Source organism: Salmo salar, chromosome ssa16 (assembly GCF_905237065.1).
Source record: "Salmo salar chromosome ssa16, Ssal_v3.1, whole genome shotgun sequence".
NCBI classification, from domain to species: domain Eukaryota; kingdom Metazoa; phylum Chordata; class Actinopteri; order Salmoniformes; family Salmonidae; genus Salmo; species Salmo salar.
The window spans coordinates 7,979,884-7,999,294 of record NC_059457.1 but is presented as its reverse complement, the minus strand read 5'-3'; the positions used below and the strand labels follow the sequence as shown (position 1 = coordinate 7,999,294).

Here is a 19,411-nt window from a genome sequence, read left to right as displayed (position 1 = left end):
CAGGAAAGTGGAGATGCATATATAATTAACCAAATGTTTCTACAGGTAACATTACAGTACTGTTCCAAAATGCACATACCTGCACCCCAAATCCTCTTCTAATCTAATACTGTATCAATCAAATAGTCCAATCTAGTTTTTCGTGTTGATATGGATGTATGACCATTGAAATGAGTGGTTCTGCTACTGATTTGTCTGTAAACAAACAAAGGACTACCCTGCCTTCCGCCAAAGCACATACTGCCTGTGTCTGCAAAATGCCTAAACAGACTAATCCTCTTCTGTGCACCTCATTTTCATCCCCCTACCATTTCCCCTGGCCATGATCAAGCACCTGGCTTGTAGACTAAACAAACGTGTAAGCAATGTTGTTCTCTGCTACTACCAATGAGACAGGAACATATATAAAAGACCAAGCAGTACAAGTTACTTGATCTCTAGACACTGCTGGTCACAGGGTTTCACTTCATTTTGCACCAAGCATTACTGTTGATGTGTTTCTGCCTGATGTCAAATTCACTGTGTGTTTCACTGAACAGCTGTGGTGCCCTATTTCTCTGCAGGTCAAACAATGGGAGTGGGAGCTGAAAGATGGAAGCCCAGAGAAAATAGTTCAGCTCTTGCGAGTCACTCAGGGCCTTCTAAAGGTGTCCCATGCTATTATTACCCATTCATATCCAGAGCTGCGTTATTCAAACTCACTACAACTCTTTGATCTATTCACATTGCTGTGCTGAAATGCATTCCTAATATTATTAGATCCAGTGTTATTATCAGTAGAATACATTACATAGTTGCTTTGAAGGATAAGCTCTACACAGTGTGGTTTAAGTAATGTAGTAGAGTTTGATTATATTTGCATCACATAGTGTACATGACCTGCTTGTGTGTGGATTTACAACATGCATGTGTTCAAATCAAGTAACAGCATAGATAATAAACAGTGAGTAGCAACAGTGTACAAAAGGGGGGGTGTCAATGTAAATAGTCCGGTGGCGATTTTATTAATTGTTCAGTCTGTTATAGTCGGTTTCATGTTATTTATTACTGGTGGTACTGATACGGACCCAAAATCTTTATATTTTTCTGTAGTGGAAGAAAGTGGAGGTTACCATGGCATTTGAACTCATTGATAATGTTGGCACAGAAGCATTGTTGTTAATTAAGCGTTGTTAAGTGTATTGTTAGAAATGAATTGCCCACAGTAGATACTTTAACACTATCTCTTTTGTATCTTACAGAAAATAGGTGGAAGGCCAAGGAGTTAAAGTGGGAACAAGAGTTTGAGGTAAGGCTTGGTGTGAATGTGGTCATTAAATGAAATGGTGAAGCATTAGAGTCCATATTCAATTGAAACTGCCGGTTCTGGGTAGCAGTTTTGTTTGAATTGGACCACAGGTTATTTTACCTCATGCTGCTCAGTTTCCTTCAACTGGCTTAGTATACCTCTCAGCCAATTGTAAAGTCACTCATAGCACTTAACGAGATTAGAGTGCGCTAGCTAATTCTTCTCTGCTACGCTGCTGTATGTTGTGGTTTTATCTCTCTGTGTTTTCTGAACAACAAATTTGCCCCGGTCTGTGATTTCTTAAGCACTTTCACATAAGCAAATGGAGACATAATATTGTGTTAGGATCCTGGTAGTTCAAGTGGGTAGATTTATAAATGTTCTAAATAGATGGAGTCTTAGAGTTGGTTGTCCGCGTGGTTTCCTGTCCAGATGGCTAAGAAGTCGGGCAGTGGCAGGGGGCAGGACACGTGCTTCATGCGGGATGAGATCCGCACACTGGAGGCTCAACTGGACCGCAGAGAGGACATCTAACAGTTAAAGAAAGAGATGAGCAATGAGAAGAAAATCAACAAAAGTATATATATCCACAGTAAAACGAGTCCAATATCGACATAACCTGAAAGGCCGCTCAGCAAGGAAGAAGCCACCGCTCCAAAACCGCCATAAAAAGCCAGACTACGGTTTGCAACTGCACATGGGGACACAGATCGTACTTTTTGGAGAAATGTCCTCTGGTCTGATGAAACTGAAATAGAACTGTTTGGCCATAAAAACCATCGTTATGTTTGGAGGAAAATGGAGACGCTTGCAAGCCGAAGAACATCCCAACCGTGAAGCACGGGGGTGGCAGCATCATGTTGTGGGGTTGCTTTGCTGCCGGAGGGACTGGTGCACTTCACAAAATAGATGGCATCATAACGAAGGAAATGTATGTGGATATATTGAAGCAATATCTCAAGACATCAGTCAGGAAGTTAAAGCTTGGTCGCAAATGGGTCTTCCAAATGGACAATGACCCCAAGCATACTTCCAAAGTTGTGGCAAAATGGCTTAAGGACAACAAAGTCAAGGTATTGGAGTGGCCATCACAAAGCCCTTACCTCAATCCTATAGAAAATGCGTGAGTGAGCAAGGAGGCCTACAAACCTGACTCAGTTACACCTGCTCTGTCAGGAGGAATGGGCCAAAATTCACCCAACTTATTGTGGGAAGCTTGTGGAAGGCTACTGGAAACGTTTGACCCAAGTTAAACAATTTAAAGGCAATGCTACCAAATACAAATTGACTGTATGTAAACTTCTGACCTACTGGGAATGTGATGAAATAAATAAAATCTGAAATAAATCATTCTCTCTACTATTATTCTGACATTTCACATTCTTAAAATAAAGTGGTGATCCTAACTGACCAAAGACAGGGAATTTTTACTCTGATTAAATGTCAGGAATTGTGAAAAACTGTGTTTAAATGTATTTGGCTAAGGTGTATGTAAACTTCCAACTTCAACTATTTCACACTTTTTTTCAAACAATGTGGTTTTTGTTTAAAGGAAGATAATCTTTGAAATGTGTGTTGAATTACTGTATTTACACCACCTCCATCTGTGATTTCCACTGCAGATTCTCTTCTTCCTTTGTTACTGTTCAATCTGTTCTTTTCTCCTGTCCTTACTTGAACTTCTCTTCCATCACCGACTTGTGGCCAGGTCATATATGAGCTATGTGTTGTAAGTTACTCAGTCCTCCATATTTCTTGCCTATTTTGCATACCTCTCCCTGCTTTCTTTTAATCTCCTTTCACAATATCTCATGTATTTTATTACACAATATTGTTCACAAATCAGAACCTGCTGTGATCTTCTGTGGTTGTCCTTGTATTAACGTTGGCTCTGCTCTGCCTGTTCATCCTACTCGATCCAAACAAATAAAATGTTTTTGAATGTCTTCAAGGCTGTGCAAGAGTGGGACAATCAAATCAAGATGCTGACAGAGCAAGTGGAGTAGTATACAGGGGAGATGGAGAGAAATGCCCTGCTCATAGAGGAACTCAAGAATCCACTGAAGAAAGACAGAGGTGCTTGTCAAATTCTCTTGTTGTAAAAGCACAGCCATTTAGCACATTAGCTCTTTAGTATAAGTATAGCCATAGACTCTGATGTAGCATTGTTAGCAATAGCTCATAGGTTAAAAAAAATTCCCCCAGGCTTGCCATCCAGCAGAGGAAGCTGGACAAGCTAAATGCTAAGCTGCAGGCCACAGAGACAAGAGCACAGACGCCAGGGATACCCTAAACCACATGAGAATCAACGAGTCTGTAAATCTGCCCAGCATGCCCAGTTTCACACACGCCCAGTCGCTTAAGGGTTCTCCAACAAACCCAAGTTCCTATAAACTAATCAAAAACCAATTCTCCCGACCCCTGTGGATATTCTCATGACTCATGCAACAGACTTTGTTTTCGAGATGTCTGGTCTGTCAAAGCTTGTATCCTAGATTAAACAAAGTTCGAAAGCCATGGCTGATCTTTCTAGGCTCTCTTTACTGTCCTGCAGGGCTCTGATGGTCTGCAGGTGGCCATCGCTGAGATCAAAGAATGTAAGAATCAGATGAGTGTGAGAGACCGCGAGACAGAGGCCATAACTACAGATATCAACCAGCTGGAAATGAGAATCAACGAAGATCTTAAGGAAAGTCTCGGTAAGTCACAAAACGAATTAAATTAACAAACGTTAAGTCACATTTAAAGGTAATTTCACATTATCTCAACACACTTTACAGACAGAATTTTGTTATGTAAAATAAGAACAAGAAACAACAAAAAATCAAAAACAGAGAGAGAGCAGATATTTCATAAAGTTAGTTAATGACCTTAGTAGCTAGACAGTTCAGTTTCTGTTTTTCATCCATCATCCTCTTTCATAAGGTCTGGAGCCCCAAGAGGAAGTAGATCTGACGGAATTCAGAAGAACCAAATCCCTGAAACAGCGGCAGTTCAAAGCAGAGAACCAGGTTCTCACCAAAGAGGTAAATTGGGACGGGAGGGATCCTCATGATGTCAATTTGACTGTGTCCCAATTGGCACCCTATTCCCTACATAGTGCACTACCTTTGACCCGAGCCCTATGGACACTGGTCAAAAGTAGTGCACTATACTATGGGCACTGGTCAAAAGTTGTACACTGTCTAGGGAAAAGGGTGACATTTGGAACAAAACCTTTAGCTCTGCCAGTGGCCCTGTTTCCTTCATGACCCCATTTGACCCCACAGATCGAACGACTGGAAGAGGAGATACTTGAACTGAAGAAACAAATCAGAGGAATGGTAAAGGACAAAGGTAAATACCAGAGGTGGGACCAAGTCACTATCATTCGAGTCACAAGCAAGACTCAAGTCACAAGGTCCGAGTTTCAAGTCAAGTCCCAAGTAGAACTTGTCAAGACTCGAGTAAAGTCCAAGTTGTGCATTCTAAGAGCAAGTAGAATCGAGTTACAAGTTTAAGTCAAGTCTCAAGTCAAGTAAAAAAAAAACATCTATACATGCAATGACTTGTTCAACTACAAATCAATCAAACAAATGTATTTATAAAGCCCTTTTTACATCAGCAAATGTCACAAAGTGCTAAATCTTTGTCTATTTATCGAGTCTACCAGACAGCCCTTTTCATTAATTTGTCTACAACACATTTTGATTAGCCTATGTAATTGTAAAATAGGGACCTTGTAGCAGTCGTAAGGGCATGAAATCAGCAGAAGGCAGGTTGATGTGCTCAAGAGTGTAGATTTATCTACAGGTTTAGTTGATACAATGGTGAAAGTGCCATGTCATACAAAATACACAAGTAGATTTACCAAAGATATATGGGCAATAGCCCAAAAGGAATAGCCTATATCAGGCTTAACCTGCCCTATCTGACCGGACACAGGTGAGAGGGCAAGGCTGTAAAGCGGCCCCTTGAGAAACCAAATTGAATCTGTTTAACAGCTCAAACAGGTAGACCTACATAATATAAACACTTGGCCCCCAGAACCATACAATTACCCAATTGGCAAATACAATCAATAAACTGGTTCTACAATGTAAAAGGTAATTTCCACATCCTTTGTTACATTGGTACATTCGTCTTAATCAGACTTAATACATCTTAATGATATTTCAGCACCATGCATACATGGAAACAGAATGAAAAAGACATAGGACACAGAACTCCGACATAACCCGGGACATATGAACAACGAAACCATACATTTAATTAAATAAACAGAACTTACACCTCAGTCTTGTTAACATTCATGTGCACAATAAACATCGCGCCCACTCAGAGGGTAAGAAATGGTTGGCTAAATGAACATGTATCGTAGGCCTATGAAACAGAAATGTTTACATGTTGCAATAAACGCTACGGGGATGGATTGATGAAACGGAAGCAATTATTGTAGTATTAGATGGAATATAGATTTACCACATAGGACCTATGCATTTAAACGTGTGAACACAAGAGCAAACATTTCAGCAAGATAAAAAAAAAAACACTCTCCACTGGCGGGTGTTTGGAGAGCGCAACTGTAGAGCCCCGCGTTTGGTGCGTCTTTGCCACAGTAATAATTAATTTTAAACAAATTCAAAATGCAAGCTTCATGAGTAAATTCTACATTTGAAGCAGTTGTTATATATTCAAATACCAGTAGGCCTATGCTAGTAAGTGTTGCCCCATTGGTGATGAGCTTGCAAAGTAAACTGTTAATATTAATGATCACCAAACAATTTTGGAGCTACATATTTATTTATTATGCCAATCCTCTTCCTATAATTTGACGTTTGCGCTATCCTATCTGAAGCTATACAGCAAATCAGCAATCTGTTCGCCAGTTTACCACCCGACCTGTTTTGATTGCTGGTCCAGTCAGAGTGCTGAGAATGCGTTTATACTAGCCAATCTGCTGCAGGTTTGCAAGAGCAATGCTGTGGCTACTGCGTGTAGAGTAATCCACAAAGACTCTGTGCCACAAAATGATTGACAAAACATTACAAAACCTGGCCAGATAAGTTCAAGACGAGTCTTGAGGCTCCAAGTAAAGTCTCACGTTATATTATTTGATATATAGAGTCGAGTCCCGACTCATCAAATGTGTGACTGGAGTCAGACTCGAGTCCAAGTCATGTGACTCGAGTCCACAACTCTGGTAAATACCCTCTACCCGCTCCCTGCTACAAAACTATAGGAGGGAGATATGAGTTGGTTAGCAAGCATGCCTTGCAAGTATTGATAACAAGTACTAGTTGTTAGTAGTTATTTGTTTTTTTTATCCCCCATTTAACTAAGTCTATCTGTGTTTTTGTGCTGATAAAACCACTTTTCTCTATCATAGGGATCCCAATGATCAGCTTATTGCTAGAGGAAGATGCCAAGCCCGCCAGATCCATCAAACCGATACCAACACCAACCTTAAGTTCTGCAGATGAGGAGGAGGATGACAGAAGGAGACATCAGAATTCTGGTCCCTAACCCTTAAAACACGGGTTCCCAAACCTTTTGGGGCCGGGGACCCCTTTTGTGACAGCAAATTCATCAGGGACGCCTTCAAAATCCGAACACAACTCTGACTTTAGAGTGCGTTAAATAAAGAAAGAACAGTTTGCCGTTTTAAAGCAAATTTCCTACAATTATACACATTTCCCATTGGGCGGAGAGACATTTTTGCAGTTTTAAATTACATTCGAAACAACATTTTTAGGGAATACAAGAAGTATTGAGTTGAAAATTGGATCATTGATGGAGTACTGTGGATCCCTGTGAGCTTCACAGGCACTGTTGTAGCCTATATTGGAGATGAATACTATTACATTGTATTGTAAAGAACCCTCTACACTTGTTCCACAGACCCCTTGGCCAAATCTGTTTAATCTGTTGTTGCTAGCAATATATATATATATATATGATAAAAATAATGTTTATTTTTTGGGGGCCGCAGGCTACAGTGCATTAGGAAAGTATTCAGACCCCTTGACGTTTTCCACATTTGGTTACGTTACAGCCTTATTCTAAAATTGATTAAAATGTTATTTTTTCCCCTATCAATCTACACACAATACCCCTAATGACATCTTAAAGTTTTTTTTTTGGTTGAAATGTTTGCTAATTTATAAAAAATGTAAACTGAAATATCACATTTACATAAGTATTCAGACACTTTACTCAGTACTTTGTTGAAGCAGCTTTGACAGCAATTACAGTCTTGAGTCTTCTTGGGTTTGATACTCAAGCTTGGCACACCTGTATTTGGAGAGTTTCTCCCATTCTTCTCTGCAGCACCTCTCGAGCTGTGACAGGTTGGATGGGGAACGTCGCTGCACAGCTATTTTCAGGTCTCTCCAGAGATGTTCGATCGGGTTCAAGTGAGTGGGCCACTCAAGGACATTCAGAGACTTGTCCCAAAGCTATCCTGCGTTGTCTTGGCTGTGTGCTTAGGGTTGTTGTCCGGTTGGAAGATGAACATTCGCCCCAGTCTGAGGTCCTGAGCGCTCTGAAGCAAGTTTTCATTAATCTCTCTGTACTTTGCTCCATTAAACTTTCCCAGGATCCTGACTGGTCTTCCAGTCCCTGCTGCTGAAAAACATCCCCACAGCATGATGCTGCCACCACCACGCTTCACCTTAGGGATGGTGCTAGGATTCCTCCAGACGTGACACTTGGCATTCAGGCCAAAGAGTTCAATTTTGGTTTTATCAGACCAGCGAATCTTGTTTCTCATGGTCTGAGAGTCCTTTAGGTGCCTTTTGGCAAACTTCAAGTGGGCTGTCATGTGCCTTTTTACTGAGGAGTGGCTTCCGTCTGGCCACTCTACCATAAATGCCTGATTGGTTGTGCTGCAGAGATGGTTGTCCTTCTGGAAGGTTCTCCCATCTCCACAGAGGAACTCTAGAGCACTGTCAGAGTGACCATCGGGTTCTTAGTTCCTCTCTGATCAAGGCCCTTTTCCCCCCGACTGCTCCGTCTTGGTGGTTCCAAACTTCTTTCATTCAAGAATGATGGAGGCCACTGTGTTCTTGGGGACCTTCAATGCTGCAGACATTTTATGGTACCCTTCCCCAGATCTGTGCATCAACACAATCCTGTCTAGGAGCTCTACGGACATTTCCTTCGACCTCATTGCTTTGTTTTTGCTCTGACGTGCACTGTCAACTGTGGGACCTTATATAGACAGGTGTGTGCCTTTCCAAATCATGTCCAATCAATGGAAAATACCACAGGTGGACTCCAATGAAGTTGTAGAAACATTTCAAGGATGATCAATGGAAACAGGATGCCGCAGAGCTCAATTTTGAGTCGCATAGCAAAGGGTCAGAATACTTACAGTTGAAGTCGGAAGTTTACATACACCTTAGCCAAATACGTTTAAACTCAGTATTTCACAATTCCTGACATTTAATCAGAGTAAACATTCAAAATAATAGTAAAAATGTCAGAATAATAGTAGAGAGAATGATTTATTTCAGCTTTTATTTCTTTCATCACATTCCCAGTGGGTCAGACGTTTACATACAGTCAATTAGTATTTGGTAGCATTGCCTTTAAATTGTTTAACTTTGGTCAAACGTTTTGTGTAGCCTTCCACAAGCTTCCCACAATAAGTTGGGTGAATTTGTAGGCCTCTTTGCTCGCACACGCTTTTTCAGTTCTGCCCACAAATTTTCTATGGGATTGAGGTCAGTGCTTTGTGATGGCCACTCCAATACCTTGACTTTGTTGTCCTTTAGCCATTGTGCCACAACTTTGGGGTCATTGTCCATTTGGAAGACCCATTTGTGACCAAGCTTTAACTTCCTGACTGATGTCTTGAGATGTTGCTTCAATATATGCACATAAGTTTCCTTCCTCATGACGCCATCTATTTTGTGAAGTGCACCAGTCCCTGTTGCAGCAAAGCACCCCCACAACATGATGCTGCCACCCCCGTGCTTCACGGCTGGGATGGTGTTCTTCGGCTTGCGAGCTTCCCCCTTTTTCCTCCAAACATAACGATGGTCATTGTGGCCAAACAGTTCTATTTTAGTTTCATCAGACCAGGGGACATTTCTCCAAAAGTACAATCTTTGTCCCCATGTGCAACCCATGTGCGGTTCTGGAGCAGTGACTTCTTCCTTGCTGAGCGGCCTTTCAGGTTATGTCGATATAGGACTCGTTTTACTGTGGATATAGATACTTTTGTACCCGTTTCCTCCAGCATCTTCACAAGGTCCTTTGCTGTTGTTCTGGGATTGATTTGCACTTTTCGCACCAAAGTACGTTCATCTCTATGAGACAGAACGCATCTCCATCCTGAGTGGTATGACGGCTGCGTGGTCCCATGGTATTTATACTTGCGTACTATTGGTTGTACAGATGAACGTGGTACCTTCAGGCATTTGGAAATTGCTCCCAAGGATGAACCAGACTTGTGGAGGTCTACAATTTTATTTCTTAGGTCTTGGCTGATTTCTTTTGATTTTCCCATGATGTCAAGGAAAGAGGCACTGAGTTTGAAGTTTGGCCTTGAAATACATCCACAGGTACACCTCCAATTGACTCAAATGATGTCAATTAGCCTATCAGAAGCTTCTAAAACCATCAAATCATTTTCTGGAATTTTCCAAGCTGTTTAAAGGCACAGTCAACTTAGTGTATGTAAACCTCTGACCAACTGAAATTGTGATTAAGTGAAATGATCTGTCTGTAAACAATTGTTGGACAACTTACTTGTGTCAACCACGAAGTAGATGTCCTAACCGACTTGCCAAAACTATAATTTGTTAACAAGAAATTTGTGTAGTGGTAGAAAAACGAGTTTTAATGACTCCAACATAAGTGTATGTAATCTTCTGACTTCAACTGTAAATAAGGTATGTGTTTTTTTTAATACATATGCTAAAATGTCTAAAAACCAGTTTTCCCTTTGTCATTATGGGGTATTGTGTTTAGATTGGTGAGGAATAAAATCTATTTAATCCAATAAGGCTGTAACGTAACAAAATGTGGAAAAAGTTAAGGGGTCTGAATACTTTCCAAATGCACTGTACATAATTTCCTACATGTTTTATAGTACGAGCATCTGAGGAGAGAGCTCAACCATAAGGAGAGAGAGCGAGAGATGGAGCATCAAAGGACCCAGTCGTCTCAGTTTAAATCCAAATGTAGGTACAAACTGGGGTATATTGTACAGTAGGATAGGTTGAAGTACGCGGATAGTTCTATGGCTACTCTGCATTTCACAGTATACACTGTCAGAATTGTACACTATATCTTCCTCTATACTATTTCATAGTAAAGGACTAGGTTCTGTCAATGCATTGAGCGAGAAACAGATTCTGTGGGTGTCCAAAGGAATCCCTGAACACAGTTAGATAAGCTCTGCTGTCTTCTCCCATGTGTCCCTTAGTGGAATTATTGTTTATGGAGAACAAGCAGCTGGAACAAGTTATGACGGAGATCCTTCAGGCAATCCAGGACGCTCAACAGAAAACCCCCTCTTCACATGTTGCTGTCACTATCTTCAGTCAGGAGAGGCTGGTTCATTTAAGTGTAGCCAGTCGCACCATCACTGCTGTCGATATTTGATATGTTCTCACTTTATTATTCACATTTTTGTCAATGAGGAGAATTGGAATTTCAGTTTACGCCTGCCTTCACCTGAAGGCCCAGGTAGACCAGCTGATAGGAAGCAATGATGAGATCAGATAGGAAATGAGGTCGGCTCGGGAGGAAGCTGCCAGCGACATAAGTCAACTGGTCAAAGCCCCCGAAAAGGTATCCTGCTGGCTGGTTGCACTTGCTGTACAGTATGTAGGGCTTGTAATAAGAAAGCCACATAATTTTCTTTCACTGATTCATGAGTGTAGATCAGTGGTCACCAAACGGTCGATCTCAATCGACTGGTCAATCTCCTAAGCATTCCTAGTCGATCGCAAAACAACATTTATAGTAAACAGCCAACGATAAAGCCTTGCATTCCTACTGTTTTCTGTCTCGTGCTGTTGGAGGTAAGTGTACTTGTTTCAGCTACCCTGTGCACCGGGTAAGTGAAGTATTTCCATTTTGAACCATTTCATGTGTCTGAAGATACAAACTCCTCCTTGGAAGAGTTAAAAAATTAAACCAGCTTCCCTTTTACTTCTGTTGTTCAGGTGACCCGACTGGAGGGCAAGGTGGTTGCGCTGAGAAAGTCTGGAGAGGGTGGGGTGGTCTTTAGGACCCTGAATCTCCCCGACGACATGGCCCCATCCAGCACTGAGGTCATCAGCTCTCTGAATGGGTTTGCCGTTTGACTGTTACAGGTAAATCTCACCCAACTCACCCGCCTACCGCTGTTTGCCTAATTGGTTGTGTTTGAGATTGACAAGCTTGCAGTGGGCGACTCCAATGTAGTCGATCTCAATCACGCACAATTTGTTTTTCTCTCAGTAACATTTCTCCCAAATGATCTGAGAGACATTTTCACACACAATGTTATTTTATAGGAGATTAAAAACAAGGAGGAGTCAAGCCAGAAGCTGGTGGCAGCCTTTGAGGAGTACAAGGAGAAGTTTGCTGTGATTCGCCATCAGCAGGGACTCCTGCTGGAGCACCAAAGGTATGTAGAGCAGTTGGTTGAGATGGTCTGCAGATAAAGGACCAAACTTACTATCAATCAATCAATCAATCAAATGTATTTAAAGCCCTTTTTACATCAGCATATGTCACAAAGTGCTATACAGAAACCCAGCCTAAAACCCCAAACAGCAAGCAATGCAGATGTAGAAGCACTGTAAATGTATTACAGTGGTGCTGGGCACCTAACTAATCAGAACACAACCATAAGCTTAAACAGATCAACATGGACATCCCCCATTATCGTTCAGAATAATAGCGTTGGGCCAGCCCCCTATTTTTAGGGCACCAGAAAAGTCAATGTGTTATTTGAACGTGGTCCTCATGACACACCTACTACGTACACCAAAACTGATACCCACAAAACTGAAAAGAACACAACACTTTATCTCTGTGTATTATGATGATTGTAGTGAGAAGGAGGCCTGGCAGAAGGAGAGACAGACTTTCACAGAGATGAAGAACAAGGTAGAGGAGCAGAAGGAGGTGGATGCAGTGAAAATCAAAGAGTTCAATGTGAGTGACAGAGCCAAACATTATGCATTCACACAAGTGGCTCAAACACTGTATTTCTAAACTTTAGGCATTATGTATTTCTAATCCCCTCTGTGTCCAGTAGCACTGGCTGGAGGCACTGCAGAAGGATCCAGAGGAGCTGTGGGGGCAGATGGCGGATGACGGTGCTGCATGTGAACGAAAAGTCCCTGACACGTCATTACACCACCCTGCTGGAGCAGGAGCAGCACCTCCGCAAGAACAACAAGCTGAAGGATGACTTCAGCACCATGCAGGCCTACGTCATACAGAGAATGATACAAGGTACACATGCCCTCTGATTGGCTGAAATGTCGCCATATTGCATACACCTATCCAGGAACTATAAAAGTAGGGTCAAGCGTAGATGGTTTCACTTGACTGACATATATATGCCAATAAATAACTGTGTAGTGTATATTTTTTATGACTGGTATAGAATATCAATTTAAACCGTTTTAAAGCTGCAAGATGTCATTTTTTGGGCAACCTGACAAAATTCACTTAAATGTGACTTACAGATCTGTAATTTTCATTGAAAGTGAATCTAAGAAGCAATATATCTGTTCTGTATGCGTTATTTCTATGCTTCCCATTCTTAAGTTTAGGTTTTGCATTTTTTGCTTTTGGTTTTGTACACCAGCTTCAAACAGCTAAAAATACAATATTTTTGGTTATGGAAAATATATTTCACATTAGTTTAGATGGTACAATGATTCTCTACACTATGCTTGCTTGTTTTGTCACATAAACTGAAATTAGGCAAATTATTAGAATTTTTGCAACCAGGAAATGGTGGAGAGATTTCTGCATTGTGTACCTTTTAAGGAGGAATCAATAGTTTTCTTTACAAGACTTGATATAGCATTTTCTTACTTTCCACTTTTGTAGGAAATGGCTGCTTATAAGATGTCAGGGCTGCAGATAGCGTTGGATGACTGCGTCACCTCTTTAGAGCTGGAGAGGGCCAACAAACAGTACACAGAGCTGGGGACAAGGGTGATGAGGTGTCAAATTAATGCTATTAGTGGGTAATTATTGTTACTAACAGTACATTCTGGTTACCTTTTTTAACCACATCACTCAGGTGAAGATAGCCAGCTAATTAGCTAGCATCCATGTTAGCTCTACTTTCACTACACCGAAAGTATAAAGACTGCATTTAGTTCACACCACCCTGGTAAATAAAGCTTTCTGTTTCTGATTATCTGGCTCAAGCTCACGTTACCCGTGTCTCTCCCGACTTCACGTCATAGTAGCAGCGCGTGGAGTAGCTAGCTAGCTAGCCCCCCGGTAATTCCATTTGCTTTCATCTGAGATGTTGACAGGCTTACCGGCCAAGTCATCAGGGAAGGGGGAGAAAAAGCAGTGCAAGTCTAGCAAAGCTTGCCCTGTGCAATTGCGGACAATACATGTCCAGGACGGATTTCAATCTGCTCTTTACTACTTTCCTCAGTGTTGAACACTGGAGGCTCTCGTCGACCCCGCTAGTTGTGTGCATTGCGCTCAGCTGGGCTCTGGTGTCCCTTGGCAGTATCCAGAGAAGGGAGAAGCTACTCAGGCATCCCCTCGCCTGCGCTTCAGGCTGATTCGGAGAACCCCCATCTTTCCTGGGGGGCGGACCTTCATTCCAATAAATACGGAAGTGAGGATGACAGCATGTCTCTTGCCGCATCAGGCAGCACACTCTCTGACCAGGAGATGGATTACACCCTGAAGAAGAATTTCTCCCTTCTGCTCAGTTTGTGCTACCCAGCCAGACTGAAGAGGTAGGGCAGGAGTCAATAACTGACCTCCCCTTTTTTGAGGCAATCAGACGCGCTGCCACCAAACTTGATGTTGAGCATCTCACACCTCCCCCACCTTCCAAGAAGACTAGGATGGATGGAATCTCTTCCCAGACTGTCTTGAGTTGTTGGCGTCTTCCTGGGTTGAGCCACTCAAGTCACCTTCTCCTGTGACTGGCTACCCCCACGTGGATATTCATGGTATGGAGTCGTCGGGATGACTCAGCCCGCTTCCCGTGGTGCCTTCCCTGGCTGAGCACCTCGACACGAAGACTTGAGCTCCTGTTACTCTGCCCCCAAGCTCATTCATCCCAATGATCGCTTCACTGCGTCCGTATGTGAGAGGATCTACTGATCTGCAGCTCAGGCGGGGCACGGTCAGCATGTCAAGTGTACCGCTGAAGCTTCTGGGAGGGTCATGGTGCATGCGACTGTCAGCCAGAGAGCCCTCGGGCTGAACAACGCAAGGGTGTCTGAGAGGGAGAAGGGAAAGATCCTGAATGGACAGATCGATACCCCCAGACTGTTTGGACCAGCCATATCGGAGATACAGGCCAGGTTCGAGTCTAAGAAAAAGGAGACTGCTCCAGCAGGGAAACTCCTTCCCCTCCCAGTGCCTCAGCGGACTTGGTCCCATCTGTCCATAGATTTTGTTACTGATCTTCCCCTGTCTGATTCTCCAAATCCTGCCGTTTTATCCCCCTCTCTGGTGTCCCTACCGCTCTCCAGGTCTCTGAAGCACTGTTCCAGCAGGTCTTCCGACACGATGGCCTTCCAGGAAGACATCATCTCTGACTGTGGTCCCCAATTCACGTCGCGGGTATGGAGAGCCTTCATAGAGAAGCTGGGGGTCACGGTCAGCCTCACATCCGGGTACCGTCCTCAGTCCAACGGGCAAGTGGAGAGGACCAACCAGGAGCTGGGGAGGTTCCTGAGGAGTCACTGTCAGAACCAGCAGGGGTAGAGATGGCCCGGTTCCTTCCCTGGGCGGAGTACGCCCAGAACTCACTTTGTCACTCCTCCACTGGCCTGTCTCCGTTTCAGTGTGTCCTGGGGTACCAGCCGGCCTTGGCCCCGTGGACCTATTTCACGTTTCCCACCTCAGGCAGTGGTTCCTGATCCACTGCCTGGACATTGAGGGAAGCCCTGCCTATGCCGTCAGATCCCTCACGTCGTGGGGGTTGGCTACAGTACCTGGTGGACTAGGAGGGGTATGGTCCAGAGGAGCGGTGTTGGGTTCCGGTACATGACATTCTAGATCCCAACATCATCCGATATTTCCACCTTTGCCGTCCGGACCGGCCCACTCTTTGCCCTCAGCTGGTGTGGTGTAGCGAGGGGGGGGGGTACTGTCACATGTACTCCCGCTCTCCCTCGCTGGGCTACTAACCACCGGTCCTGGCAACTCATCATTATGCACATCTGGCAACCTTCATTATGCACACCTGCGCCTCATCATTAGGCACCACCCCCTTTCTCTAGGACTCCGTTGTTATCACCTATAATTGTTTATGTTCAGATGCTACTCTTATTCGTGTAGTCACTATGTTCGTTCTTATTAAACTCACCGACAGCACCTATTTCCTAACTTCCTGCTTCTTTGTTACAAGTGCAACACATTCCGCAGAAAAGCTTCCTTTTCATCAGATGACAACAGAAATGCAACACTACTTGGATGGCAGCCACACAAGTAAATGAGCTTACAATAAAAAAGCAAGGTATTTTTTGCAAAAATGATGCATGGCCATCATATTTCTAATGTTTAGGCCTATCATGGAAAGAATGTAGCCAGAATGTAGCCAGCTAATGTTTTGCTTTAAGTTCATCTTTTATTTTACTGGAGAAAAATAGGCTGGCTTACACCAAGAAAAGTATCTAGACATCAGACAGAGCGCTGTCTGCTGATAGAATGCGCGTTCATGAATTGTCATCTGAGTTTAGAACAGCAACTGAGCACAAAATGTGTCTGATGCCGAGCAGAACAAGCATTTTAGATCTGCTTTTACAAAACGCAGGAAGATATTTCTTATGCATTGTCTATTTTTTTTTCTTAATGAAAAACACAAAATTCTGCGTTAACACAACACTTAAGTTTAACTTGCTATGGTTCCTCCTTTAAAAGTTGCGAGCTTACACTGAGGGACTTAAAGCTTCCCAGTGTCACGGCTTCATTGCTCCAGACCACCACAAGGGGGAGTTAAAGCACTCATGCATTGGTGTCACAAGGTTTTTATATGACCAATCATATCGAGTGGTTCAAATGACGAATTTGATGCGAGCCACCCGTCCCTGGTGACTTTCTTCAGCAAAGATGGCTGACAAAACAGTACGGGGGAAGCAAATGTAAGTAGTTATAACGTCATAACGAGTCAAGCTAAAAATGTACAATTGAGAGGAATGTGTTAGTTAATGTAGAGACAAACAATTGTGCATATTTTTTGGTCATAAAGTTAATTTACGAAAATCGCTTTTTAGCAAGTTAGCTGATTAGCTAACATTAGCCAGCTAGCTAGCTTATGTAATGATATGAGTATGACATTGTAATTCGTGTTTAATGTTTTAGGGATTCCTGAGAAAACCAGGCAGTCATCTTGGGAAACAGTGTATGTAAAGAATCTAGCTAGCTAAAGCATTTACTGCAAATTGAATATTCAATTGTGTAAGCTTGCCGTGCAATGCAGCTGAAGTAACATAGCTAGCTAACTATTTACTTGCTTATTGTGTAGTGGAGGATAAAAATAACTGTATGCCTATGGATGTGTAGCTAGCTACAGTATGTAGCCGATCTGTGTATGGATCCTAAAATGTTAGGTTCTGAACAAAAATTCATACCAATCTATGAACCTCCGCTATCATAGTTGTTGAATCAACTTCAAGTCTGAATGGCATTAATGAAGCCTATGGATTGAGTAGAATATACTAACTTTATTGTGCCAAGTCCTGTATGCATGTACTGTAGTTATTACCACGCATGAGATCCCCACATTGTAGCCTGTACATTGAATATATTCACTGATCATGTACTCTTCCTTGGCAAATAAAGGTGCGGTTCAGGGATGAATCTCTGTGAGACATTCTTTTTCAGTCATATCCAATACCAGGTGTATCAAACTCCATTCTTTGAATGATGCTGTGTCTGCATGTATGTATTACAATTATACACTTCAACAGTGTTTACCACTCCTGCTCCTGGGACATCAATGATTACACATTGTAACTATGCAATAGACTAGAAACATGATTTAAGTAAAGGCTGATTTGTAATTCATATATATACAGAAGAAAAAAACGATGCATATCTAACTCCCTTCATCTGCATTAATCTGAGGACACAGGATAGTATTTCAATGAGATACTTAATTTCAACCAGTGGAGAATGTGAAATGCTTTATTGAAATAAGTTCATTATCCAGGTGTTATTAATACATGTATTATAATTGTCATAATTGTAGAAGTTCAATCTGTACTTCAATGCACATATGGTGTGTATTATAAGACAAGGTGGGGAGTGAGGTGTAGAAGACAGAAAGGGAAAGCGTAAGAACAGAGGCAGACAGCATATGATTAATGAATTACAGTGCTACCCTAATATTCTCTCAGTTCATCAAAATTACAGTGTCTCTAGCGGTGTCTCCTAACCAGCCTTGGGCCCCCAGTTGGCCCGAAGGTTAAGGTGGCGATGACAGGACTGGCTTCCTCTTTCACATCAAAACATACCTGCAGACGAGAGACAGATGGATAGAGAGCATGATTAAGCCTTGTTTTTTTTAAATTCTAACACGCTCAGTTATCATAATCATCAGGGGGTGAAATGCAAAACTGACCTTGGATCATTAACTCTGGGACTACTACATCTCTATCTGTATTTCAATGATAAAGCATCTCTTTAATAACACTTCCTGTTGACCCGACCAAGTGACCTCTCACCTATGATCATGCTGTGCCCTCTGTGTCAGCCAGTTCAGATGAGGGAGGTGTTCACCAACAGAGCTGATATAACCTAGAGGATTTAGGGAGAAGGGGGAGAGGGATGAAGTGAAGGAGAGAGACTGTTATTGTGTGTGTGTGTGTAGTCTCACCTGGTGTCCACACTGTGGCTACAGAGTACTTTATGCTGAAAAACAGACACGAGGACAAACAATGTCATTATTAGAGATAAATACCACTTGAAGCTTGATGATGACTTGATCATTTGAATCAGCTGGGTAGTGCTAAGGCAAAAACAAAAATGTGCACTGGTGTTTGAGCATTCCGATATGCCACAGCTGGTGAGGTGTCAGGTTTGCCTCTGTACTTAAAGAGTGATTATTCCAACTCTCTGTGAAATGTTGCTGATCTGCCCGCAGACGAGGTAGGAACACATATCCCACACAGAATATGTGGATAGAATTCGACAGGTCAAGGTAGCTTTCTTCCTACAAACTGTGCATGTGAGACAGGTTCCATGTACAACAAGACAGGCAGAGAAGAAGAGAGAAAAGAACACAGAACAGTTTAATTACCTCTGGTTGGACACTTTTGCCAGCAATAAAGCTTCCACGGCCTGTTCCTCGGACAGTGAATATCTGGCAATATCTACATTTGACCCCTTGATCAGCTCGCACTCTGAAAGTAAAGAAAATAGCTTATTTTTTGTAGATATGAAAACAATAACTGAGATATGACCATTCGATCTAAAACTGCTGTAGTGTCTTGTCTGTGGTGTGGCGGAAAGAAGCGCAGGAAGCAGCGAACACTGTGTGGTAATTTTAATCAAGAACCACCCGTACAAAAATAAGAGGTCTCCCAACAACAGGGAAAAATACAATGAACAAGCACAGTCAACAAACGCAGTTGACATACAGAAAAACAATCCCGCACAATAGGGTGCGGGCCAGCTGAACTAAATAGCCCTCTTAATTACCTAACTCAGGGCAGGTGAGAAAACATTAAAAAAAGGGAAAAACAAAAAGGGAATCGGTGGTAGCTAATAGGCCGGTGACGACGACCGCCGAGCGCCACCCGAGCAGGAGGGGGCGCCACCGTCGGTAGGAATCGTGACAGTACCCCCCTCCTGACGCGCGGCCCCTGCAGCGCGCCGACACCGGCCTCGAGGCCGACCCGGAGGACGAGGCGCAGAGCGATCCGGACGGAGGCGGTGGAACTCCTTCAACATGGATGGGTCCAAGACGTCCTCCGC

The 19,411-nt window shown here is 42.7% G+C and overlaps 1 pseudogene; it reads left to right on the top strand.

The window, feature by feature from the left end:
• Positions 1-19,411, top strand: part of LOC106573142 (centrosomal protein of 290 kDa-like) — a 49,462-nt pseudogene that overhangs the window by 1,435 nt on the left and 28,616 nt on the right.